This window comes from Vulpes vulpes, chromosome 13 (genome assembly GCF_048418805.1).
Source record: "Vulpes vulpes isolate BD-2025 chromosome 13, VulVul3, whole genome shotgun sequence".
NCBI classification, from domain to species: domain Eukaryota; kingdom Metazoa; phylum Chordata; class Mammalia; order Carnivora; family Canidae; genus Vulpes; species Vulpes vulpes.
The window spans coordinates 101765389-101787301 of NC_132792.1; positions in this window are offsets into that span (position 1 = coordinate 101765389).

Here is a 21913-nt window from a genome sequence, read left to right on the forward strand (position 1 = left end):
ATAAATGTCAAAGTAGATTAAGAACAAGACAGGGATGTTTACTTTACACATTTATTCAGCATTTTACTATTAGTCCTAGCCAAAGCAATTAGGCAAGAAAAAGAAATAAACGGCATCCACATCTAAAAGAAGTAAAATTGTCTCTATTGAAAGATGGTATGATTTTATATAAAGAAAACCCTACAGACTCCATCAAAATACTGTTGAATTAATGAATAATTTCAGTAAAGTTGCAGGATATAAAATCCATACAAAAATGTGTTGTGTTTCTACACACCAACAATAAACTATAAGAAAGAGAAATTTTTAAAAAATACATAATTGCATTGAAAACACTAAAGTACTTAGGAAAAAAATTAATCAAGGTGGTGAAGGACTCTACACACACACACACACAAATCCTATACAACTTTGATGAAAGAAATTGAAGAAGACACAAATAAATGTAAACGTATCATGTGTTCATGGACTGAAAAAATAATATTGCTAAAATGTCCATTCAACCCAAAGCAACCTACAGACTTAATATAATTTCTCTCAAAAATCCAATGATATTTTTCACAGAAATACAAAAAAATCCTAAAATTTGTATGGAAACACAAAAGACTCAGAATAGCTAAAACAATCATGAGAAAGAAGAACAAAGCAAGAGGCATCACACTGGATGATTTCAAAATATATTATAAAACGATAGTAATCAAAACAGAATGATAATGGCATAAAAATTGACACACAGATCAACAGAACAGAATAGAGAGCTCAGACATAAACCCATGCATATATGGTCAATTGATTTTTGAAAAGTTAGTAAAAATATAAAATGGGAAAAGGATAGTCTCATCAATAAATGATAATAGGAAAATTGAGTAGCCAGATTGGAAAAAAAAAAAAAAAGGCACTAGATCCTGATCTTATACCATACAAAAAAGTCAACTCAAATGAGCTAAAGACGAACCAAAAAAGACCCTGAATAGCCAAGTAGTGTTGAAAATGGAAACCAAAGTTGGAGGCATCAAAATTCCTGACTTCAAATTGTATTGCAAAATTGTAATCATCAAGGCAGTATGGTATTGGCACAAAAACAGACACATAGACCAATGGAACAGAAGAGAAAACCCAGAAATGGACCCTCAACTTTGTGGGCAGCTAATCTTCAACAAGGCAGGAATGAATATCCAATGGGGGAAAAAAAACAACACAGTATCTTCAACCAATGTTGTTGGGAAAACTGGACAGCCTCATGCAGAAGATTGAAACTGGGCTGCTTTCTTTCACCACACACAAAAATAAATTCACAATGGATTAGACTTAAATGTGAGACAGGAAACCATCAAAATCCTGGAAGAGAACACAGGAAGCAACTTCCTTGTCCTTATCCGCAGCAACTTCTTGCTAGGCACATATTCAGAGGCAAAGGAAACAAAAGCAAAAATGAACTTTTGGGACTTCATCAGGATAAAAAGCTTTTGCACAACAAAGGAAGCAGTCAACAAAACTAAAAGGCAATCTACCAAATGGTAGAAGATATTTGCAAATGATATATCAGATAAAGGGCTAGTCTCCAAAATCTATAAAGAACTTATCAAACTCAACACCCTAAAAGTAAAAAGTCCAGCCAAGCAATGGACAGAGACAAGAAGAGACATTTCTCCAAAGAACACATACGAATGGCCAACAGACAGTGAAAGAGATGCTCAATATCCTTCATCATCAGGAAAATACAAATCAAAACCACAGTGAGATATCACCTCATACTGGTCAGAACGGCTAAATTTAGCAACTCAGGAAACACAGATGTTGGTGAGGATGCAGAGAAAGAATGCTGATGAGAATACAAACTGGTGTAGCCTCTCTGGAAAGTAGTATGGAGTTTCCTCAAAGAGTTAAAAATAGAACTACCCTTGATCCAGCAATTGTACTACTAGGTGTTTACTCAGAGGATACCAAAATACTGATTCAAAGCGATAAATGCACCCCAATGTTTATAGCAACAATGCCCACAATAGCCAAACTATGGAAAGAGCCCAGATGACTATTGATAGATGAATGGATAAAAAAGATGCAGTATGTATGTGTATATATATATCACATATGTGTATATATCATATATCACATATATATATCACATATATATGTATATATATATACGTATACATACATACACACACATACACATACTGTGGAATATTAGCCATCAAAAGAAAGAAATCTTGCCATTTGCAATGATGTGGATGGAAGTAAAGTATTGTGCTAAGCAAAATAAGTCAGAGAAAGGCAGATACCATATGATTTCATTCATTATGTGGAAATTAAGAAACAAAACAGATGAATATAGAGGAAGGAAAGGAAAAATAAAATAGGATAAAACATAAAGGGAGAAAAACCATAAGAGACTCTTAACCATAGGAAATAAGCTGTGGAGAAGGTCGTAGGGGGATGGAGTAATTGGATGATGGGCATTAAAGAGGACACTTGGGGGATCCCTGGGTGGCTCAGCAGTTTGGCGCCTGCCTTTGGCCCAGGGCCAGATCCTGGAGTCCGGGATCGAGTTCCGCGACAGGCTCCCAGCATGGAGCCTGCTTCTTCCTCCTCCTGTGTCTCTGCCTCTCTCTCTCTCTCTCTCTCTCTCTCTCTCTGTGTGTGTCTATCACAAATCAATCAATCAATCAATCAATCAATCTTTAAAGAGGACACTTGATGTAATGAGCACTGGGTATTATATGCAACTGATAAATCACTAAATTCTACCCTGAAATTAATACTACACTCTATGTTAAGAAACTTGAATTTAAATAAAACAAAAACAACAATAAATTGTTCTGTTTATATTCGAAAATCATACATCTTCTGTTCTTGTAGGATGTAGGATTCTATACACCTCTATGATATCAAATTTTTTAATCATGTTAAACTTTTTTATATTCTATGTGTATTTTATCAGTTAGCGAGAGGGAAAAAAGATAAATATTTGAGGTAATAGATGTGTTATCTGACTCAGTATGGGGAATCCCTTCAGAGAGTACACAGATATCACATCATCGCATAGTGCACTTTGAATACTCTTTACAATTTTATCAATTATACATTAATGATGCTGGAGAAGAAAGTCAGAAAGAGCATTCCTGATTAGTTGCTGTATTATAGATCACCTTATAATAAATTCCATTCAATTGATCTTTCATGTCAGTTCTAAAATAAGCTTCTAAGGAAGCTTCTATATGCTGTGATTCTCTGAGCTAGTTGCAAGGCATTTATTTAACTTTGTTCATAGCATAATATTATTATAGGTTAAGGGCCAATAATTTTAGTGTGGACTTTGCAAAACTGAAATGTACGCTTGTCACATATTTCCTATTTAATCTTTAAGCATGTTTTTCATCTGTTAAATGAGTTCTTAATATCTCCTCAAATTAGTTTAAAGTATAAAACGAGGTAGCAGATGAGAAATTATTTGCAAATGTAAAGGTCTTAAGGGCAGCTTAGTGATGCATCTGTCTTTTAAAAGCAAAAATAGGAACTTAGAAAACAAAACTGCTATCAAACTATTGTCTGTGCATTGACATTGAGCCAAATGTGTATTTATCTAGAATGTTTGTGATAAGATTTGCTTTCATTTTTGCTTGTTAAAATGCCCCCAAAGCAAAATCATTACTGATATACCTAAGTGACTAATGGACTAACAGAATTTTACTTAAGTACCTGAAAATTACACTTCCTAGCATGATTATTTTTTTTAAGATTTTATTTATTTATTCATAAGAGACACAGAGAGGCAGAGACACAGGAAGAGGGAGAAGGCTCCCTGTGAGGAGCCTGATGTGGGACTCGATCCCTGGACCCCGGGATCATGACCTGAGCTGAAGGCAGATGCTCAACTGCTGAGCCACCCAGGTGCCCCCTAAGATACAGAATTTTTAGGAATTCTGGTTTGAAGGAATTATACATAGGTGTGTTAACATCACAACATGTCAGAAGAAACATAAGTTGAAATAATCTTTGAAAGCCTAATAGCACCTATTTATTTAAATGGTTCACATATAGAAATGTGATAAACTTTTTCCCCCCACAAGCCTGCTCATTTTTCTGTTTTCCTATCCATTCTATTACCAAACACAGTAATCATGGAATTATTCTAAGCTATTCCCCATCCTTTATAGAACATTATCAAATTGAATCAATTCCATCCCTTAATTTTCCCTTCCATTTATTCTCTCATCTCCTTCCATGTGGCTACTATTTTAAATAAGGTCTCTGTATTTCTTGCCAACATTTCCAGTAATTTTACCTTGTCTTCCTATCCAGTCTCTTCCTACTCCATATTCTTTATATGTGCCAGATTTCACTAAAACACAGTTGATTTGAGCATCTCCTTGTTGAGAAATCATTTGGAGGCTCTATATACACATAAAGAAAAGTCTAAGTTTTTAATAGAGTTTAAACAGGTTGTTCTTGACCCTACTCCTACATATCTGTTCAAGTCTATCCTTTACCCCTCCACTCCATGCTCCATGGTTAAAACCCTGCTCAACTCAATCTGTCCACCTTTCTCAGATGCCAGCATTCACTCAAAAACCCAGGTTTTCCATGGCTTTCTCTCCTAATTGGTAATAAATTAATCACTTCATTTATATGCTAACTTAACCTTGTGTACATACTCCTATGACAATGTTTGTCCCCCTGTAATAATATAATTGTTATGAGACTTGGCTTTGGAGTCAGGGAACCCAGGGTTTGAGTATTTGCTCTGCCATGGACTTGCTAGGATACTCAGAGCAAGTCAGTGTCCTACGCCTCAGGTTCCTAATCTGACAACAACATTATAATATCTACTTCATAGGATTTTGGTGATAGTTAATAATGAGATCATTCATAGAAAATAGAATGTACAATTTCTGGAGTATAGTAAGAACTCCAAATATGAAAATTACTATTTTTATCATAGTTTATCGCAGTTAGTAATAGTATTAACTATTACCGAACTTCTCTGTTGGATAATTAGCTATTTAAAAGGAAAAACAATCAGTTTCATCAGTTTCATCATTGTATCTCCAGTCCTTGATTACACAGTGCTTGGTATATCCAAGGCAACTTATTAATATATACCAAATTAGAAAAGAACATAGAATAAAAATATCAAAGAAAAATTAAAATTTTACAGTCTTTGAATTTATCCTTATTACATCCTAATTGAACTGAACTGAGTGTTTTACAGTATCACTAAGAAACTAATGATATCTTGATTCCAAAAAAACAAGATAAGAGAGTATATATTTAAGCAACAATAAAGTACATTCTTTCTTCCTCCTATCTCTTCCTCTTCAAAGTAGGCAACTTTTTTTTTTTTTTTTTTTAAGAGAGAGAGGTGGGAGCAGAGGTAGGGGTAAAAGGAGAGGAAGAAAGAGAATCTCAAGCAGACTTCCACCTGAGCATGGAGCCCAGAGACAGAGCTGGGCTTATTCTCACAACCCTGAGATCATGACCAGAGCTGAAATAAAAAATCGGATGCTTAACCAACTCTGCCACCCAGGCCCCCAAAGACTGAGCAACTTTTTGATGCATGAATTTACTCCACTGAGACATAAAAGGTGAGGTATTTTCTTTACACATTAAAAGGAATGGCTACATTGGAAGTGGATAGAAATAAACAATATGACACTTTGCAAAATCATATTCTTTAGAAGCACAGCATCATATTACCAACTTTCAAAGCCCAGTTGCAATATAAATTTTGTTTTATTAATGTCCTACATATCATGTCTGTCTTTTCATTTACTTACATTACTCATGCTCCATTTAATAATTTCTCTTTGCTCTGAAACTTACACTCTGTCACTTCTAGAAGATTCATAATTATTTTTTATAAGACTAGAAAAGAATTTGAAAAGTTAGGAGTGATGATATGATAGTGTTCAAGAAGATATATTTAGTATAAAATATCCAGTTCAGTTAAAGTGCATTCATCACTTAACTGCATAGATAGTGATGTCATTTTTTTTATTAATCTGGCAAAGACCAGAGAACTTGGAGAGTGACAAGCATCCTGTGTGTGTGTGTATGTGTGTGTGTGTGGGGGGGGGTAATTTATAAATTGCATGTTTTTTTTTCTTACCAAAACAAACATGAAAAGAAAACCTTACATCAACCTGGTGAAACAATCACTAGTATTTTTGTACTCAAGTGGATTTTTTGAAGCATAGTACATGGCTAAAGTGAAATTAAAAAGTGCCAAACTACATTGTTTTACTTTTCATTTTTTTAAAACATTTTATTTATTCATGAGAGACAGAGAGAGAGAGAGAGAGAGAGAAAGAGAGAGAGAGAGAGGCAGAGACACAGGCAGAGGGATAAGCAGGCTCCACGCAAGGAGCCCGACTTGGGACTGGATCCCGGGTCTCCAGGATCACCTCTGGGCAGAAGGCGGGCGCCAAAACGCTGAGCCACCCAGGAAACCCCTATACTAAGTTTTAAATAAAATTTTTGAGCAGGTAGCAACACTAGACTCACTACATCTATCCCTACAGTTCGCACATGAGAAAAGTAAGACCCAGGCATGCTAAGTATTTTTTTACATGCTAAGTTTTGATGTTTAAATCAGGTTGATTTAAGAGATGAGTAATGTGTATATAAACGTGGGTATTGCTTTTATCAATATACTTAACCTTAAGTTCATACGTTAAGTTTACCCTTTCCACAGGTTTCAGATAATATCTTGTGGGCCATTGTTACTGTGGTCAATTTAATGATGAGGAAACTAGTTCCTAGTGTCAAAGAAGGGTACCTAAGGTCACACGGCCAGGTAATTCTCTTGTCAGGTCCAGTTCCTTGATGATCTTCAAAAACGTATTTGGTAGGGGGATCCCTGGATGGCTCAGCAGTTTGGCGCCTGCCTTCAGCCAAGGGCGTGGTCCTGGAGACCCGGGATCGAGTCCCTCGTCGGGCTCCCTACATGGAATCTGCTTCTTCCTCTGCCTGTGTCTGTGCCTCCCTCCCTCTCTCTCTCTCTATCTCTGTCTCTGCTGAATAAATAAATAAAATATTTTAAAAAATATTTGGTAGATAAAGAAGGAGATTTCTAATTAGTGCAATAAATAATTGAAATTTTAGATCACAGTAGCTCCTTTCTAAATATACTACTTGTCCGTGATGAGTTGAAGACAAAGTATATTTTTCATTCTTGAGTAAATTGACCTATGATCAACCTATTCACAAGTCCTCTGAAAAGAAAAGAAATATAGTTTCTCAATCTATAACTTACTAAAGTAATAGGCCTATCAAAAATTTAAGTGAATTTTACTCAGAGTGAAAGTCAATTTCTTAATGAATATATTATGCCACCTGCAAATAAATATTAAGCTAATAGTGGACATGCTCGATATTTTCCAAAATAAGCATATCAGAGGAAAAGAGACACTTATTTACAGATCTAATGCCCTATTTCTTCTACCTACCCTCCACAGACTTATAATTACTTTTAGATATATAAAAGCTTACAAACTGAAATAAATTAAAGAACTTTTTAGTGGTTTATTAGGAAGTAATGCACCCCTTTCTAATGTATCTTTTATTCACCAATGGGCAACATACCCCTGGTTGTAAAAGACAGTGTTGTGGATAGGGGCATAAATCTTATCATGAATATATGCCAATACCTCCCAATTTTCCACTCTTAATGTTCACTATAAGACAAATTTTCTCTTTCTTGATAAACAAAACAGAATTGAGAGCCTGTAGCATTATTGAAGGGATAAATAAATTCTTCTCTGCCTAAAAATATTACTCAGAATCATTTAGATTTTTAGAATTAAAAGCCATCTCAGAAGTCATCTAGGTTAAAGGGTCAGCTTCCGCACTTCTAGAAAGGGAAATCTTTATCCTTGAGTCACATTTTTGCCATTTCTAGTTATGATAAATTCAAAGTCTCCCTGCAGCTTTTATACACTTTAAAATATTTTTCCCTGAAAAATAAAGAATAATTCCAATCTCTTATACATAAGAGCCCTTGAGATGGTTGAAGTCTGCTACTAAGCTCTCCATTTCCCATAAATTTTACATCCCTATGACACTCTAAATAGACATTTTACTTGATTTTGTTAATTATAGTTTTTTATAGCCATGAAAGTAACAAGACTGTATTGAAAGGAAATGATAAGTAGCAAGGTTGGATTAAAGACAAATGGCAATTAATATGATAGTAGTTTATGCTTATAAGATTCTAGGACTTTGAGCCAGGAACGTTTTCAGAATTCTTCTAAGAGTGTCTTGTGTAATAATATTTATGTATTTACTTATTTATTTAAGTTCAATTAGGCAACATATAATACATCATTAGTTTCAGATGTAGAGTTCAGTAATTCATCAGTTGCATAACACCCAGTGCTCAGCACATCATGTGCCCTCCTTAGTGCCCATCACCTAGTTACCCCATCCCCTCACTCAGCTCCCCTCCAGCAATAATATTTAATCTTCATAGTAATCCTATGAGCTACTATTATGAGTACTATGAGTTTACTATTTCCATTCTATAAATGAGTAAACTGAAGCACAGAGAGGTTAATTGATTCCTTCATGTTCACACAGTAAACGGCTAAGCTGGAATTTTAATCAGGGCAGTCTAGATTCATAGATATATGCTTATTCTCTCTGTCTTACTATAGAACTTTCAGAGAACAAATGGGGCAAAGCAGAACTCCAAAATGTAAAGCAAATTATCAGTCAACAATCCGAATATTAAAAAAAAAATCCAAATATATGGCAACAAGGAGAAGGAACAAACTAGGAAATAAAGTTAGCACATACTGTCAGATAATACAATTGAGCTAATACAGTAGTATATTTAACTTGTAATTTCAAATGAATTTAAAATTTTTAAAAACTCCAATTCATTATTTATTTAAAATATTTTCTCCTGTGGTAGGTGGTATCATGTGGTCTCAAAATTGTATTATTACTAAGAAGAGAAACCTACAAATATATTAAATCGGTCTTGAGTTGTATCTTCAGTGACATCTTAATAATACATACCATCCTACCATCCTCATTTATAAATATAATGGGATAAAAGCAATTTTCCTCTCTATTATTGGTTCATTTTGCATAAGACCCAAACACTCATTGTATGAATAATTATTGTGTCATTACTACATACCAGGTACAACTGAGCATCAAACTATCATAACAAAAGACACTATCTCAGTCTTAAAATCATTTATAGGCTGGTGGACAGAACAGAGAATAAATCATAAATTACAATCCACCATAAATTATAGGATACATGTAATCACAAGTATTGTGAGAACAGGCATGGTTTAGGTGACCCTGATGAAAGGAGGGAATCATTGCACTGAGTCTTTAAGAATCTTTCAAGTTAACTATGGGGAAAAAATGGAGCGAATAAGCCTCTGAACAGAAGTAAGACATGTTATAAAACCTAGAGGGAATAGAAAGAATTGAGCATTGGGAAAATTGCAAGCGATTTATTGTAGCCAGAAGTGAAGATGTGCCTAGACTGATTGATAGTAGAGGAATCTGTCAAAATGTGGAAGAATCAGATAACTCAAGATCTGGATTGTGTTATCTGAGCAGTTTGGCTTTTGTTCTGCAGAAAATGATGAGGTATTCCAAGATTTTACTTTCTCAAATGTCCTATTTGACAACATTTTTTTAAATTAAAAAAAATTAAATTTAAAAAATATGTTTTTCTTTTTAAGCACTTTCCTTTTTATTTTGAAGGACTTCCTATGTATCTTCCCACAGTTTCTCAGAAGGTTAACATCTTTCTATGTATATAATTATTGAAACTAGGAAATTAACATTGATACATTACTATTAACTAATCTACAGAACAGAACTCAAATTTTATCAAATTTTATCAGTTTTACACCATCATTTTCATGGTCCAGGATTCAATCCAGGATCCCACAATGCATTAAGAAGTCATGTCTCTTAGGCTTCTTTCATTCCTTAGTTTTTCTTTGTCATTCATGACCTTGACAGTTTTGAAGAATACTACTTAATTATTTTTCAGAATGTCTTTCAATTTGGAATGTTTTGATATCGTTTCCTAATTAAATTGAAATTATGTCCTTCTCAGTGGATCTATTAGGAGTTACAGGATGGGAATATGTCTTGTTACTGGTGATTTCAACTTAACTCACACTGCAAGTGTTATACACCAGATTTCCTCACTGTAAAGCTGATATTTTACCTTTTGTAATTACAAGTATTTGGTGAGTTGATTTTGGATCTATATAACTATCTTATCCCTTATCATCTATTAGCTAACCACCTTAGCATCTAGTGATTTTTTTACCTGCAAAAATTATTGCCATGTTTATTTAATTGTGACTCCCTATTTCCATTATTTCTTCTACATTTTTTTAAGTAAATTCTGCCTCCACAGTGGAACTCAAATTCATGATCCCAAGATCAAGAGTTACATGCTCTATCAACAGCCAATTAAACACCTCTATTTGTTCCACATTTATTGATTGGAATCAATAAGAAAGGGCTGTATAATATCCTTTTATTATTTTGTCAATTATTTATTCATATCAATAGAATCTTAGATATTTAGATTATTCTGTGGCTTGTATTCCATTGCTACCATTATTTTATTTTTCAAATTAATCGAAACTTGATCATTAAGAGCATGTTGAAGTTCCCCCCTGTGTCTATTTGACGTGGACCACCCTGCATGCCTTTTTGAGCACTTCTTTACTTTCTGATATCATAAGATATTCTAGGCACATCTTACATATTTTCTGGCCAAGCCCTAGAATCAGCCGTTTCTGCCATGGAGCTTTGGAGACTTTTATTAGAGAATGGTGTTAAAAATCAAGATCTGGAGAGGTTTTACATTATTTAACAACATCTCTGATAGAATTATGGAATATTGATCAGTCATGTAGTGTAAATAAAATTAAGGCAAATTTAAAAATTATGCTCTATGTAGGATAAAAATATTAAAGAAAAAGAATGAGCATAAGTTGATTAAATATATCAAAACAAAAAATAATGTTATTTAAAGGAAAAGCTATTTTAGTATTAAGTATATTTCACCTACTTGTCCTAATGTACTGTTGAGTATGACACATCCACTTGCTCACTGAAAACTTTTCAATCCAAGGTAATATGGAAGGTAAACTATATCTAGATCATTTTGTTCTCATTTGTTTTCATAGCCAGAAAATGAAAACAAAACAAAACCCACAACACTTTAAATATGTATGTTTTTTTTCATTTTCTAACAACATGGCAGGAAAACCCCTTCTCAGAAGACAATTAGTTATGCTAGATAATACATAAGAAAGCTTACTTTTGAATGCAAAGTTAAGCCCTTTTAATACAATCAAATCCTTGGGGCCAAAAATGAAAAGAAAAATGTAAATTAGAGCTGTTGTCTGACAATGATAATAAATTTGTATTTTGTGTAGTGTTTGTTACTATTTGTAGGAGTTATGATGAGTAAAAGGAACTGTTAGATAAATCCTTCCCTAGATCTTCTCCCAGATGGATATTCCAGAGATACATTTATTATGGTAGTAAGAAATGAAACAACCAATCTTCTAAGGTTTCAGGCAACTAAATAACATATTTTTGTATTAGCTCTTTCCTTACTTGCTGCACTCATCCTATCCTTAACTTTTGTTTTCTGGATTGCACTCCTCAATGAAGCATTTAGACTTACCATCGCTTCAGGTCCTATTTGGGGGGAATCCAGACAAAGATAAGGAGCCAATGCTCACACTACTAGAAATGGAAAAGACATAACCACAGATAATGATGACATTTTAAAAATAAGAAAATATACTTTAATAAATTTGAAAAACAATAAATTATATGCCCAATTTTCTTTATAATACAACCTGCTAGAACTGATTAAGAAAAATATGCAATGCCTTAATTTACACTATTATCCAACTATCTATATCTATAATCAATTAAAGAAACATAATAAGAATTTTTTAAATATTTTATTTATTTATTTATTTTAAATATTTTATTTAGGGATCCCTGGGTGGTGCAGCGGTTTGGCGCCTGCCTTTGGCCCAGGGCACAATCCTGGAGACCCGGGATCGAATCCCACATCGGGCTCCCTGTGCAAGGATCCTGTTTCTCCCTCTGCCTATGTCTCTGCCTCTCTCTCTCTCTCTCTCTCTGTGACTATCATAAATAAATAAATAAATAAAATTTTAAAAAATATTTTATTTATTTATTCATGAGAGACACACAAAGAGAGAGAGGCAGAGACACAGGCAGAGGGAGAAGCAGGCTCCCTGCAAGGCACTTGATCCCTAATTTCGGGATCAGGACCTGAGCCAAAGGCAGATGCTCAACCACTGAGCTATCAAGGAGTTCTGAAACATAATTAGAATTTAAAGAAAATCATACACACATACATGCAAACCCAAGGGAACTGACAAGTTCAGATAATTTTAAAGGTGACATTTGCAAGACACTCAAGAACCAGATCACATTGCACTATTATGCAACTTATTTAGAGACTAGATAAAGAGAGAATGCTGAGTCACATTTCCAAACACGATGGACAGAAGTAGATCATATTTACCTTCTTGTCTTGAAAACCAAAAATAGATAAAACACAAAACTTGTGAAAAAAATTATTTTAAAGACACTGCACATCAGCCAGTAATGGAAAGTGATTCCTTAAAGACAGAAAACCAACAATATGAGTCCTATGATTGTCCCAGCTTACTGACTTTAAGGGTATTTCCAGGTCACAGTGCAGGCAGTGGGAACCCAGTGGTATACTTGTGTTAAACTGAGAATTCAGGGTGACCAAAATGGTTATAGCTGACAGGACTAAGTACCAGTGAACAGAGAGCTGCTCATATATTCAATTATTCAACTGAGAACTGATCAGCACACACACATAAGAAAACTACCTTAAGACAGATAATAGTCCAACAGGATTAAAGGGAACAGTACTGATGCTTATATGTGATAGAGAATAGTGCCTGATCCCATTAGACTGGAAAACCTCATGACTCATTGAGCATCAGCTGGAGTACTCAGGAGACTTCTTGCCTCTGAAGTAGAAAATAGTCACACACTGAATCCTGGCCTGGTCCCATATAACAAATCTTCAAATCAAGACCTTAAAGGATAAAACTGTTCTAAGTACCTAGATGCATGCTACAACAAAACTGAATAATATTTACAGAAATACAAGAATATCCAGGAAGAGCAAGTTAAAATTAACAATGTCTGAAATGCAATAAAAAAAAAAACCTTTCAGGTATGCATAGGGACAGGAAAATATGTCCCATAATAAGAAGCAAATCACTTAACCAAAACCAACTCATAATTGTCACAGCTGTTAAAATTAGAAGAGTATCACATAAAAGTAGTCACTATAACTATATGTTTAAAAACATGTTTAAAAAGTTAGGTGGAGACATGAAAGAATATAAAAGATCCAATCTGGAAACAAGAACCATCATGTCTGTGAGAAATATACCCTATGGGATTAGTGAATTAGTAGACATTAGAATATCTAGAAAAAAAATGGTAAACTTGAAAATAGTAATAGAAACTATCTGAAATGCAACATAGAGATAAAATAAATTTTAAAAATAAACAGAGCATCAGTGAACTATGGGGCAAATGTATGTGGCCTAATAAAGATATAATTAGAATCTCAAAAGGAGAGGAGAGAGACAGGTGTGTTGAAAAAGTATTTGAAGAAATAATGATTGAAAAATTTCCAAATATGATGGCAACTATAAAAACAAGAGTCCAATAAGCATCAGTCACAATCACATGAGGAAAATTATACCATGGTACATTATAATAAAATTTCTCAGAATCAGTAATAAAGAAAAAAATCTTAAACTCATGCACAGAAAAAAGACACAACATATATAAGAACAAACATAAAAACATCACATTTATTATTTAAAACAAAACAGCAAGCGAGACAGCAAAAAACATCATTAAGTACAAAAAGAAAAAAATGTCAACTTAGAATTCTATACCCAACAAAAATAATCTTGAAAAATTATAGTTAAACAAAGCCCTTTCATATGTATTTCAAACATATGTTTCAAACATTGATAACCAGCAAGCTTGCACTACAAGAAATGTGAAAAGAATCTCTTCAGGTAAAATTAAAATGATTCCATGTGGATTCTGAACATACAGAAAGGAATGATGTTGGAGATGGTAACAACATGAGAAAAATACAATTCTTTATTATTATTTTAATTTTTTAAGTAATTACCTTTTTAAATAAAATTAATATTAATCTTCGTGGAGTTTATTATATATTGATTCAAAATGTATGATAACATGAGATGCCTGGGTGGTTCACTGGTTGAGCTTCTGCCTTCTGCTGGAGGCGTGATCCTGGTCTGGGGATCAAGGCCCACACTGGGCTCCCTGTGAGGAGTCTGCTTCTCCCTCTGCCTATGTCTCTACCTCTCTCTGTGTGTCTCTCATGAATAAAAAAATAGCATCTTTAAAAGAAAAAAAAAGAATAAAAAAAAAGTATGATAACATAATGGGATGGGAGAGATCTAAGTATACTATTGACTCTTCATATTGTATATTAAATGCTACAATGTCACTTATAATGTCATACTATATTGTGATAACTTAAGATGTATGCTATAAACCTTAACGTAAACACAAAAATAACAAAGCAAAGAATATAACTAATAAGACAACAAAGGAAATAAAATAAAATAATAAAAAATATTTAACCTGAAAGAATAAAGAAGGGGAGAAGAGAATAAAGAGCTGTTGGAGCAAATAGAAAAAAACATCAAGAAGAAAGACAACAAATCTTAATAATTGCATTAATAAGCTGCCTAAAAATCCATTTCAATCACAGAAATTGTTAGATTCAATAATAAAAGCAAGACTATTTATGAAAAACACACGTTACATGTAAATATGAACATGGATTAAAAACTAAAGAATGGGAAAGATACATCATGCTAGTATTAATCTAAAGAAAATTGGAATTGTTATATAAATATCAGATAAATCAGAGTATAAAGCACAAAACATGGCCAGAAGTAAATAAGATCATTTCATAATGATAAAGAAGTCAATTTATTAAAAGGATTTAACAATCCTCAAAATTTATGAACCTAAAACCTAAAATTAAGATAAAACCTAAAAACTGAGATACAAAATGTTCATAAAAAATTTATGGACAAATTTTGTAGGAATTACAAAAAATTAATTATCAAACTATATCAAGGGGTCCTACGAATACTAAGAAAACATATAAACCTTTTTGCAAAGTGAAAGAAACAAGAAATTTTCAGGAAAAAAATAGATATCCAAATAGCCAATAAATAAATGGAAAAATGACATTCTCTCTAGTAATCAGCAAAAGGAAAACAAAAGTAAGGTAATATTTCACAATAATCTATTAATAAAAACAACAATAAGTCACATAATACCAAGTGCTGGTGATGATATGGGGTAATTTAAATGCTCAGGCACTTACTGTGAAGCATAAATGAGTAAAACTTCAGAGAATACCTCTTCATTAGCTAGCATACTTGAAAATGTACAGCACATGGTCAAGCAGTGCCATGCTCCCATGTGCATGAAAAGATGTCATGTAAGTGCACGTTGCAACGTTATTTATTAAAGAAATTTTAAGATGCAAACAACCCAAATTTACTATGATGAGAAGATGTAGAAAAAATGGTCTTATCTGTACATCAGGGTATATTTATGTAATATTATATAATAGTCAATATATCATACACACTACACCATGTTGAGAGATTATTTAGATGTTTTGACATTTCATTATATTCTGATTTCTAACTATTGGCAAGATTTGTCAAGCTTTTTCTTTTTAATGTATTGCAATTCTTTAGGACTAGACATCTAGTAGTATAAACTGTTACAAGTAATCTTTTTTTTTTTTACACATCTGGGTAACAAATGCCTACAACAATATTATTTCATCCACAGAATCACAGATAAGGCTAAGTAACTCAGATTATAATATTTATGGAGCAAATGAAAAAAATAAGTATAATCAATTTTTATGTCAGTAGACTTTTCAGTGTAAATAGAGGATATTGCATGTCTCATATACATGTATTCTAATATAGTTAAGTGATGATATTTAAATACAATTGTGAGTTTTGAAATAGCACAGTTGATGTGATACATAATTTAGAATCCCTAATTTCAATTATGTGAGAATACAGGCATGATGTACTTCCAAAATTATACTGATTATAATCCCTGTTTTTATTCACATGTGATTAACCAGGCAATAATGAAAGAAAATTTTTCTATTACAATAAATATGATGATTATACCAATCTAATTTATTTTGTCATGGGATCTCTTCTTTGCTCTCTTAGGCATTAATATATGCTGCTTGAAAATATTGCAAGTGTATTCTCTATTGTTATTGTGCAAAAACTAATAAAAACATAAAAAAGAACACTTAGAAGCATCTACTGCCAACTCATGATTACTCATGAAATTTATTGTCAATGAGGGAACAATATTTTAAAGCTATAAAGGCCAATAAAATTATTGAAATTTTAAAATATAAATCTTTGGTTTTCATAGGAGAATATAATGACTCATTTTTCATGCCCCTCGTGGCAATTAAAGATTTTAATTGAATATTTTTATCATCAGAAATCTAGCAAAAGGCATGCCTGGGTGGCTCAGTAGTTGAGCTTCTTCCTTCAGCTCAGGGTGTGATCCCAGGGTCTGGGAATGGAGTCCCACATCAGGGTCCCTGCATGGAGCCTGCTTCTCCCTCTGCCTATGTCTCTGCCTCTCTCTGTGTGTCTCTCATGAATAAATAAATAAAATCTTAAAAAAAAATCTTAGCAAAGAAATAAAAGATGCATAGGTTCTACTGTTGTTAAAGTAAAAATAAAAAATGTAGTGATGTGTTTTATACAAAAACCATTTTGGCAGATACACACCATCACTAAAAGACCACCCACCTATATTTGCCACCATCAAATTCATTGGACCAAGGTCTGCCTTTGTGCTCTGATGGGTTTCTCTAACTTGAATGGAGGTGAAACCTAGTGTGATCCATGTGGAATTTAGAGATAAATTTAATTTAAGCATCCATATAGAGAACAAGGCAAAATAAACTTTTTTTTTTTTGTAAAAATGTGAAGTTGAACATGCTATTTATTAAAAACATAAAAGAGGGTGGCAGTCATAGGTCATTTAAATCTCATTTTTTAGGAGAGAAAAGTTGAGTTTCCACATATAATTGCTATGCTCAAGTTCTAAAGTTTACTTTAATTACAATGTATTCTTCTAAGTGTTATTTCTTATTGCAAAGACAGCCGCATTCTCTGACTTAGAATTCTATGCTAAATTAGGCAGCACTTGTGGAATCTAGTTGCTATGAAAAATTCTAAAGACCCCTTGTTTTATTGGACAGAATTGCATTCCTCAGTGAATGAGTCATTAAGATATGTATATCCACCTCAGCTGTGTTATCACTGGAAGGGCTGAAAGCTAAAGGCAAAAACCAAACCCCTTCAATATTTAAAAAGTGGACATGTGCCTAAAAAGTAAGTGCTTTTTAAGGACTTGTGCTTACTTACAAAAGTAAGTGAAAATCTGCATAACTGATTATACCTACAAAGTGAATTTTCATTAGCATTTTTAAAAGCAGTTATTCTCTTCCATGATTTTTAAATTTGCATTAAACTCATAAAAGATTATGTAGGAAGTACATTAATATTTTAAAAGTTCTTTACTGTTTTTTTTATCATGTTATTTTCTTTTGCTTTGGAGAGTATGAATCTTACCTAGATTTTGAAATTTGTTGCAGCTTCTAATATTCTCCTACTTGAGGCTAAATTGAGGAACTATTTAAAATTGTCAAAATAATTACCTGTCAACATATGATATTGAAAAAAAGATGAAAAAGTAAAAGTTTAAACCCATCAAAACTATGCTTTGACTTACATAATGACATTCAAGGTATGAAAATTTAAATACCCTTCCATCTCAGCAACAGGTATATTCCAGATACAGTTAATCTTCCCTAAAAAGAATATAAGAAAAAAAAATGAGACCCAAAACTTATTTCAAAACATGGTGAAGCAGAATGAGAATGTCCCTTATTTGTGCAACATTTTATTAACTTTATGCTATCTTTAGATTTCTAACCTCTTACTCTACATCACATTTTACACTGTGCTATATAATGCAGTTCAGAAATGGTGGGAATCTTAAGAATGTACTGGGGAACTTTTGTAAGTTCTCTGTAAGTCCTGTTAATACAAGAGAACTACTTATTTTAAAAATGGCTTATAAAATCCAAATTACTAAGATGAATCTTACACAGACAGCTCTTAACATGCAAATAGAATTCATTCTCAGACAAACATTCCACACCATCGTGAATGCCACTTCATCCTTCCAGTCTTTTAGCCATTGCCTTCACTCTGTGCTATTATAATTTCCCCTACATTATCCACATTACCAAAACTGCAAAACAGGTATTTGAGCTAAGATGTGGGGCCCTTGAAGAACTGTATTTTTTTATGTTATTTAATTCTCTTTCTGTCTACCTTCCTTTCAACCTGGGACTGCTGGATGAAACTCTTTCCATCTTAATCTCTATGCTAAAACTATTCTCATTGACCATGTCTTATCCATCTTCTTTCCTTGGCAGAAATTCTTTGTCATAGTTCCAACTTTTATGCTTGTCCCTTTGAAAAGATGGAAAACTGAAAGGAGAGAAAGCAGAAGATAGGTAGTGAACCTGTGCCCTCTACTCATTCTCTTGTAATACCAAATTTCTATTTCTCCACCTACTGTAACTAGGATGAATGTTACTTTAAATTTTCTAATAAGAAATTAATAAACTATCTACAATACTATTTCATTTTCCACAGTATCATCTCTCCTTTGCAATCATTATTTTCCTGTTTCTATATCTTTCCTCCTGTTTTCTGATATCCAATAAGAGACTTAAGGGGTTAGGCTACCTTTTACTCTGTTATCCTTCTGAAACTTTCTTACAATTTTTATGTGGAACTAGTCCATCAAGACAATGATGTGTATATTATTCCTATATTTCATTCCTTGAATGCCTTGGCTGGGTAGTGACACTTTGAAGAAAAAAAGTAGGTTTGGTTCCATTATGTTCTATTGTATCTACACACATTACCAGCTCTATCACATATTAAAAAGCATTTCTTTAAAAAAAAAAGCATTTCTTGAATTTTTATAGGAATTTAATCCCACTAATGATACAATGTATGATTCTCCTTAGAATAAAGCTGACAAATTGAGAGTTATCCTTTTCAGTAGGACATTTTTCACCAACCATTAGTTAATAGTCTTACCAACTTTTTATTTCAAAACAAAACAAAGGATCTGAGCTTTTTTGGCAGAAAGGAGTATCTTACCTTCATTCCCTGAGTCTCTTGACACTAAGAAGCTCATCATGGTGATGATGGGTTTCATTCTTTCATTGAAAGTCATGGTTTTCTGTGTGTGTACAACATATTACTAAGAAGTTTCTTAGAATCTGAGCGTATAGCACCATAACTGCTGAACCACTAAGTTATGATCTGAAAATAATACCTAAAATTACTTATGCCTGAACAGTAAAAGCTTACTTTATCACCTTGTTTACAAGAAAGGAATAAAAACACAAAGGTTTTGTGAAGTCACTAGTCTATAATGACCTGTTTAAATTGTTCTTAAGGTCTGGCTTAGTTCATGGAATCTATGGTTTAATTCTTCATTAAGGGGAAACAAAAACTGACCTTTCACCACATAAGAGGAAGGACTCAGGAAAAGTTGAGTTTATTTGCCCAAGAGCTCTGGCAGACTCATAAGGAGCTAAGAAATGCAATTTAATTATGTATGAGTAAGGAAAAGCCAAAATTCACAGTAAAAGCACGTGTCAGTGATTTAGCTCTGGCTGGAAGTTTCAGGGTCTTGGAAATGATAACTTTACATAGGCATATTCTTTCCTCAGGACTTCTCTTTCAAGTTTAATAAATTTTAAAACTGTTCTTCAACTGTTAAAGTACTATTCCATTTAGGGATGAAGGATCTTAGTGTAACTACTGATATGGAACTATCTTTATTTTAGCAGTAAAATCTCCTGATGGAAGAGCCCATTGTGTTGAGGGGTAAGAGGAGTAGAGTGGGCATTTTGATAGGAATGCATAGAGATAGCATCTCCATCTCTAGCCCTGGAGTAATTTCTGAGAAAGCGGAAAGAAATCCTTTCCTTTGTTCCAGAAGAGCAGACATTCACAGGAAGTTCAAAAGGGTTGGGGGAAATGGGGCCTTTGAAGGAGATCAGGATTTTATTTTTGTGTGTGACCTAAATTCTTATCCTTTGTCTCCCTAATAATTCTTTGGTAAAATCTACATTATTCAAGAGTACTTGGCAAAATCAGATTTTTTAAATGTGACAAAAATGTTATTTCAATGTTGGCACAGAGGGGAAAATAGGGGCTGCCTCCAGGACAGTCAACCATAGCTGGATTAAATGTAGCATGAAATAAAGAGATTGTTAAAAAGCAGCAAAGATAAATCTTGAGTCTCAAACTCTGTTTGCCTAGATTTGTGGGAAAGCTGAGAGCTGAAATGCTCTCTCAGCTTGGACATAAAGACATTAAGAGTTTCTCTTAATAACTGGGGCAGACACAATATGTGTAGTCACCAAAACTGCAAAAAACACTCCTGAGAAGGTTGCAAATATATCAAAAAACATCAGGCTGATGGTGATCAAGATGGTCTTTAAGTTCCTCTCAGCTTGCCTAAACTTTAGACAGATTTCTTTCTGACTATAAGCCCTGACCTTCCTTTTCTTAGAACATTTACTTTAGAAAATTTGTAGTTGTAAATTCTTTCTGCCTCTTTGAAATGTATGTAAAAATCATCCCTTGCAAGTTCTAAAACCCAGGAAATGTCTTTCTCAAGGATGTCTTTAAAATGTAAACATTAAAGGAGATAACACTCCTATCTCCCAGTCTCTGTGGGAGGTTAGGAGCCTAACTTGGATGGGAGTCAATTAGCAAAAACAGATGATCTCATCATAAATACACAAACTCAGGAAAAATTCCATGTGCTCTACCTATACCGTTGGTCAACCTCCCCACAATGTAGTCCAGGACTTTTCCAATAACTCTACCCAACACTTAAAAACCCTCCATCCTGGGGATCCCTGGGTGGCGCAGCAGTTTAGCGCCTGCCTTTGGCCCAGGGCGCGATCCTGGAGACCCGGGATGGAATCCCACGTCGGGCTCCCGTTGCATGGAGCCTGCTTCTCTCTCTGCCTAAGTCTCTCTCTCTCTCTCTCTCTCTCTCTCTCTCATAAATAAATAAAAATTAAAAAAAAAATACTTTAAAAAAAAACCCTCCATCCTTTGTTCAGCAAAACTGACTGTCCAGATTTGATTTGTGTCTGTCCCCTATTGCTGGCAATGATATTGGAATAACACCAAAGATTTTACTTATTTATTTGACACAGAGAGAGAGAGAGAGAGAGAGAGAGCGCACAAGCAGCCTGAAGAGCAGGCAGAGGGAGAAGGAGGCAGAGGGAGAGGAAGAAGCAGGATCCCCACTAAGCAGAGACCTTGACGTGGGGCTGGATCCCAGGACTCTGGCATCATGGCCTGACCTTAAAGCAGAAGCTTAACCCAACTGAGCCACCTAGGCACCCCATACCATCAACTGCTGTATTACTTGTCTAGTCTGCGGCAATTTTTTCTTTAACAAAGATTAATTAGCTCTGGAAAGATACCAAGCACATACTTAAGAGAAATATGCTTTAGGAAAAAGAAGTGAGAAAATTACCAACTATTTATAACCAAGCCTTCTTGTTTTTAAATACTTCCTATAATGCAAAAATATATTATATACCATTTTTAGAGGTTACCATTCAAAAATTGTTCAA